The sequence below is a fragment of the Salvelinus namaycush genome, chromosome 8 (assembly GCF_016432855.1).
Source record: "Salvelinus namaycush isolate Seneca chromosome 8, SaNama_1.0, whole genome shotgun sequence".
NCBI lineage: Eukaryota > Metazoa > Chordata > Actinopteri > Salmoniformes > Salmonidae > Salvelinus > Salvelinus namaycush.
In genome coordinates, this window is record NC_052314.1 from 6,273,237 (window position 1) to 6,280,651 (window position 7,415).

General features: G+C 39.8%; 1 long non-coding RNA gene across 1 annotated transcript; it reads left to right on the plus strand.

The window, feature by feature from the left end:
- Window positions 1-3,452: 3,452 nt before the first annotated feature.
- LOC120051739 lies at window positions 3,453-6,571 on the plus strand. The gene is made up of 2 exons (XR_005477317.1): window positions 3,453-3,490; window positions 6,069-6,571. It is a non-coding gene; the product is annotated as an uncharacterized LOC120051739 (long non-coding RNA).
- Window positions 6,572-7,415: the final 844 nt, after the last annotated feature.

Here is a 7,415-nt window from a genome sequence, read left to right on the forward strand (position 1 = left end):
AAAGAGGTCAGAGTTCCCGAGTTCGATGACCGTTCAAAACGATTTGTCCCAGTCGGCGCTCGTTTTTTCCCCCGATTTCCCAGTTGTCTTAAAACGCTTTGAATCCGGAAGTCGGAGATTTACGAGTTCCCAGTGGTTTTGAACGCTGCATTATACAGGGACACACTGGGCGTATTCGAGCGGATCACTTTTGTCAAGTCGGTGACAAAGTGTGTTGCTTTCTGGGGATATTGCCCGACTTGCACCTACATGTCAACTACATGGACTTGACAAAAAACGTGATCAAAGGTCAAGACGTTTTGACGGCATACCATGGCAAGTTTCTGCAGTTGCTCTTCACCAACTTCATCCTGCATTGTCGGAGGCTCTATTGTCAACCAATTATGGTTGTTTGACCAAACTGGAACCAATTTGTCGCGATTTATGTGTACTGTGGATATATACAAATAAGTGATAAAGAAAACCTTTTTTTATTTTTTATAAACAATGCAGTCCTGGGTTCAAATACATGTGTATTTGAGTATCTGCTATTTAAAATACTTTGTATTTACAAACACACCGGCCAAAACAAGTACTTTTGAGTATTTGAATGGTTATTTGTAAAAACCAAAGTCTATCAAATTGTATTTGACAGTATGTTCAAATACTATTTTCAAATACCTGGGTTCATGGGACTGTATTTGATTCAGTGTATTTGTGTATCTTCAAATACATAAAAATATTAAACTACATTAGTGTCCAACTTTTGGTTGCAGTCGGTTACTTCAGCCTTACCGCTCAAACTTCGATACAAAGTGATTTTTGTAGCAGGTTGGAAGAGCATTTTCCTAACCTTAACCTCAGTCTCCAAACCTGCTACATTAATTATCCTAACCTGCTGGATGAGTTCTCCTAACCTGCTACGAAAAAGTCACTTCGGAAAAGAACTGGGCCTCGTTTAGTACATAACACTTTGATAGAACGTTCAATTGAACGAAAACGGCGCTGTACTGAACGACCAATTGAAAAACGGTGAGGTGGTTGGATTGTGGTTTCAAAATGCACTGCTGCCCTTTTAAAACGTCACGCATTGCTTCAAGACACACCCCGGCACACCCACCAAAACGGAGCAAACGTATCGCAAAGTCTGTTTAAAAACGTTTGCAGAACGGTTTGTACATTTTTAAACAGACTTTGCGACCCCGCAGTCACAGCTGCTTTGGTTGTCAACAGCCACGACTGTAGAATAACAGGCATCTCTAAATTTGTCCCAGGTGAGGCAGGCATGTGAGGGAGGAGCAACTGCCAATGAACCGTTTTAGCAAAGGAACACGGCCTAAACCAGCAGATCAGTTGATCTCATGCTGTTACCGTGTCGAACGAGTTTGATACCAGACAGCTTCGTCTAGCTTCTCTACTTCCCCCCCCAAGAGCATTGAAAGACTGGTAAATATACTGCGTTCACAACCAAGTGGGAAGGTGGTATTTACCACATACGATTTGGAGAAAAATATCACTTCAACGCCCCTCCAACTTGTAACTCATATATCATCCTGACTTTTCCCACATGCTGGCCTACTATGGAAATTACCTCAATAGCAGTTAAATGTAACAACATAAAAAAAAATTAAAAAAAAGCAATATATTATTTCATATGTTTTTTTTAACACTAATTTGTTTATAAGTATGATAGATGTACTTTTAGTTTATGGTTGACGCAGGACATGAGTGCATCCAACTGGTATTTACGACTTCACAACTGGTAACCACCTTCCCACTTGGTTATGAACGCAGCATTAATCTAAAAATACTTATTGTAAGAATATATGATTGTTTTAAACGAACATTTAATCTTAAATATCAACATAATTAGAATATAATTTGTAATTTGCAATACCTTGATTATACTATAACTTAATGAAAACATAGTTTATATTAACTCAATCGTAATTGGCTTGATTTAGGTACACATTTTAGATGTGGACAATTCAGGGATATTTTATTTGATAATAAATAGCCAAACTGTATTTAATGGATTACATAAATTGTAAATAAAAAAAGTAATGCTTACACCAACATGACCTGTAGGATGCATCGCCACAGTATAATTACAGTCTTAAAACCTCTTAGCGCTAGGGGTCAGATTTTCTTAAACGAGAAATTACTTTATTACAGTTGTACTGAATTATGTTCGATTACCAGGTTTTATTTCTACCCGAGATAATACCCCGTAGAGGCCAAACATGTCTTAATACCCCGTAGAGGCCAAACATGTCTTAATACCCCGTAGAGGCCAAACATGTCTTAATACCCCGTAGAGGCCAAACATGTCTTAATACCCCGTAGAGGCCAAACATGTCTTGATACCCCGTAGAGGCCAAACATGTCTTGATACCCCGTAGAGGCCAAACATGTCTTGATACCCCGTAGAGGCCAAACATGTCTTGATACCCCGTAGAGGCCAAACATGTCTTGATACCCCGTAGAGGCCAAACATGTCTTAATACCCCGTAGAGGCCAAACATGTCTTAATACCCCGTAGAGGCCAAACATGTCTTGATACCCCGTAGAGGCCAAACATGTCTTAATACCCCGTAGAGGCCAAACATGTCTTAATACCCCGTAGAGGCCAAACATGTCTTAATACCCCGTAGAGGCCAAACATGTCTTGATACCCCGTAGAGGCCAAACATGTCTTGATACCCCGTAGAGGCCAAACATGTCTTGATACCCCGTAGAGGCCAAACATGTCTTGATACCCCGTAGAGGCCAAACATGTCTTGATACCCCGTAGAGGCCAAACATGTCTTGATACCCCGTAGAGGCCAAACATGTCTTAATACCCCGTAGAGGCCAAACATGTCTTAATACCCTGTAGAGGCCAAACATGTCTTAATACCCCGTAGAGGCCAAACATGTCTTAATACCCTGTAGAGGCCAAACATGTCTTAATACCCTGTAGAGGCCAAACATGTCTTGGAAATTTTGGTGAGAAAGGAGAACAAACTTAAAACACCGATCTCACATGTAGCTCGGCGTTATGGGAGCGGGAAATTTGTGAAGCAATTGAGATCAGTTGTGCGGGTGATCGTAGTGCATATTGACGGTTTAATGAGAGAGAGAACAGTGGTCAACAGTGGTTGCAATACGCTCGATAGTTTGAACCCTGTTTTAGAGCTATGCAGTGTTTGTTTACCAACAATAGAGTAAAACAAGCTAATATTTTGGGTTGTGGTGGAGTAAGACAGTTGAACATGGGGCTTTGATAAGTTGGTAATATATCATCAAGTCCATGAGTTGATGTACTAATCCCAGATTGCTACTTTAAACTTTAGTTTAAACTTTGAATACATTTGCCAAACAGACAAAAAAAACGAATTAAGGAAGTGTGTTTTTCATCACAGGTTTCATATGAACAACTGGAGAGAGACAGAGATGGAGGACATTACCTCTCCAACGAGGAAGAGAGAAGAGGAGAATGCTGCGACAGAGAAGAGAGATGAAGAAAGAGGTCAATCTAAACTGAGGAAATTGTTCTTGTGTGTGTCTTTGTCTTTCTCCTTTCAACAGACTGGTAGTATGTCAAACCTTCTCTGTCTCCTTTCTAGGTCTGTTTCTTACCTGGTTTTGTATCTAACATGATGTCCCGCATGTATTTAAGGTTGACTAGGTGTAGGTATCTAAGGAGTCATTACATGTTTATACTCCAGACGCTGAGTTTGTGGACCGGCACATGGCTGAGCTTTTTCAGAGGGTTACCATGGTGATGTACAGTTGAAGTCGGAAGTTTACATACACTTAGGTTGGAGTCATTAAAACTAGTTTTTCAACCACTCCACAAATTTCTTGTTAAAGTTTTGGCAAGTCGGTTAGGACATCTACTTTGTGCATGACACAACTAATTTTTCCAACAATTGTTTACAGACAGATTATTTCACTTATAATTCACTGAATGACAATTCCAGTGTCACGCCCTGACCTTAGAGATCCTTATTTATTCTCTATGTTTGGTTTGGTCAGGGTGTGACTCGGGTGGGAGAATCTATGTTTTCTATTTCTTTGTTGTTTTTGCCTAGTGTGGTTCCCAATCAGAGGCAGCTGTCTATCGTTGTCTCTGATTGGGGATCCTATATAAGTTGTCATTTTCCGTTTGGGTTTTGTGGGGTGTTGTTTTCCGTTTAATATCTGTGCCTGACGGAACTGTTCGCTTTTGTATTCGTTATTTTTGTTTGAGTGATTCTTGACAATAAAGATCATGAACACTTTCCATGCTACGCTTTGGTCCACTCTTCCTTACGACGACGAGCGTTACATCTAGTGGGTTAGAAGTTTACATACACTAGGTTGACTGTACCTTCAAGCAACTTGGAATGATGTCATGGCTTTAGAAGCTTCTGATAGGTTAATTGACATAATTTGAGTCAATTGGAGGTGTCCCTGTGGATGTATTTTAAGGCCTACCTTCAAACTCAGTGCCTCTTTGCTTGACATCATGGGAAAATCAAAATAAATCAGCCAAGACCTCAGAAACATTTTTATAGACCTCCACAAGTCTGGTTCATCCTTGGGAGCAATTTCCAAATCCTGAAGGTACCACGTTCATCTGTACAAACAATAGTACCAAGTATAAACACCATGGGACCACGCAGCTGTCATACCGCTTAGGAAGGAGACGCGTTCTGTCTCCTAAAGATGAACGTACTTTGGTGCGAAAAGTGCAAATCAATCCCAGAACAACAGCAAAGGATCTTGTGAAGATGCTGGAGGAAACAGGTACAAAATTATCTATATCCACAGTAAAACGAGTCCTATATTGACATAACCTGAAAGGCCGCTCAGCAAGGAAGATGCCACTGATCCAAAACTGCCATAAAAAAGCCAGACTACGTTTGCAACTGCACATGGGAACAAAGATCGTACTTTTTGGGGAAATGTTCTCTGGTCTGATGAAACAAAAATAGAACTGTTTGGCCATAATGACCATCATTATGTTCGGAGGAAAAAGGGGGATGCTTGCAAGCCGAAGAACACCATCCCAACCGTGAAGCACGGGGGTGGCAGCATCATGTTGTGGGGGTGCTTTGCTGCAGGAGGGACTGGTGCATTTCACAAAATAGATGGCATCATGAGGAAGGAAAATTATGTGGATATATTGAAGCAACATCTCAAGACATCAGTCAGGAAGTTAAAGCTTGGTCGCAAATGGGTCTTCCAAATGGACAATGACCCCAAGCATACTTCCAAAGTTGTGGCAAAATGACTTAAGGACAGCAAAGTCAAGGTATTGGAGTCGCCATCACAAAGTCCTGACCTCAATCCTATAGAAAATGTGTGGGCAGAACTGAAAAAGTGTGTGCTAGGAAGGAGGCCTACAAACCTGACTCAATTACACCAGCTCTGTCAGGAGGAATGGGCCAAAATTCACCCAACTTATTGTGGGAAGCTTGTGGAAGGCTACCCGAAACATTTTACCCAAGTTAAACAATTTAAAGGCAATGCTACCAAATACTAATTGAGTGTATGTAAACTTCTGACCCACTGGGAATGTGATGAAAGAAATAAAAGCTGAAATAAATCACTCTACTATTATTCTGACATTTCACATTCTTAAAATAAAGTGGTGATCCTAACTGACCTAAGACAGGGAATTTTTACTAGGATGAAATGTCAAGAATTTAAATGTATTTGGCTAAGGTGTATGTAAACTTCCAACTTCAACTGTACATACAAAATGGCTCTTACGGTACTTTTGGAGGGGTCATCTTCATATGATGAGAACCACAAGCGTTTCGTTATAACCGCAATAACATCTGCTAAACACGTGTATGTGACCAATACAATTTGATTTGACCTAATCATTGTTGGACAGTTGTTGGGGGTCAAACTGTCACTCCGTGGACATAGTTTTTCTTCATTTGTAATATTTTTTTATGGGTACTTCACAGGCCTACAGAAAAATATTTACAGGTATGACTCATACCAGATGATGCGCTTAATGTGTGACTGATCCTTAAGGACAGTCTCAGTTCTGATGGGCCCCTCATCTGCACTACATCACACTATGAATTATATTTTCTCTATTTATGCAGACTGTCTGGCTTTGAGATAGATGAACACTGTGAATTTCTGACATCCACTCTTCAATCAACTGACTCATCTCATCAGAGCTGGGACATGAGGAATGGCACACTGGTGGATGACCGCAAAAAAAAACTCTCTTTTGTTGGACTGAAACATCCACAATGTAAACTGAAGACACTGAGGTCAGTACTTTTTGGAGGGGTGATGAGGAGAACTCAAAGATTGTTGGACAGTTTGGTCAAATTGTCACCCTGAGAGCATTCTCCCGTTGAATTATCTGATACAGAGCAGAATTCATGGTTCCTTCTATTAAGGCAAGTCATCCAGGTCCTGAGGCAGCAAAGCATCCCCAAACCATCTCACTACCACCCCCATGCTTGACCGTTAGTATGAGGTTCTTACTGTTGAATGCAGTTTTAGTTTTTTTGCCAGACATAATGGGACCCATCTCGTCTCAAAAAGGCTCTAGTTCTGAACTGGGATTAAATAAACAATTTTGAGGGGAAATGTTCATTCTTTGCTCTTTTCTTCATAAGCATCTCAAGGTTAATACTGTACCACTTGACACTATTTTAATTGTGAGGTAGATAAAGGATTTAATTTGTATCTTTTAAGACATTGAATACGTGTTTAGTATGTTTCGTTTCATTTTAAAGTTATGTGATTTGGTTTATGTAGTTAAGATATTGTAATGTTGTTACTGAAAGTAACCAAAAAAGCTGATCTAATTTGCATATTCATAATCAGTTTGCAGCACACTGTAGAATGTTTCCCAGAATTGTTTGCCAGAAGTTCACAACTTGCCGCAATAGTTTGCCACAAAACTAATTTGCATGTGAAAATATGAGCTTGTGGCAAATTGGCAAAAGATTTGCCATAACTGTTTGCCAGAAGTTAAATAAATAAAAAATGGAAAGCCTGTTTTTTCGGTTAGAGCAGCAGCTGGGTTGATTATTCTAAAACAATGCCCCCCTGTGGTGTACGGAAACACTACAAAGAGTAGCATAAATCAGTGACAATCACAAGCTTAATTTACAGTTTCTTGATTGCTAAGACACTTAATGAAACTGGGTACCAGTTGATCTCCATCATAACCTAATGAGCACAACAGTATTATTTTGTGTAAAACTGTAAGTAATTTCTCATTGCTTTCACACACACAATGCAAATGCTAAGCACATTTTTGCAAAACATTAAACACAACTCTCTACAAAAGACACAAAACTCAGTTGAGTAAATCATGTAAAACAAAATTGAAACATTTGTTCACAGCTCATACAAATTATTCCCATGAATGTGAACCTCTTATGCACGTGTACAAAACTTCTTTGCACAATTGTTCAATCAGCAATCAG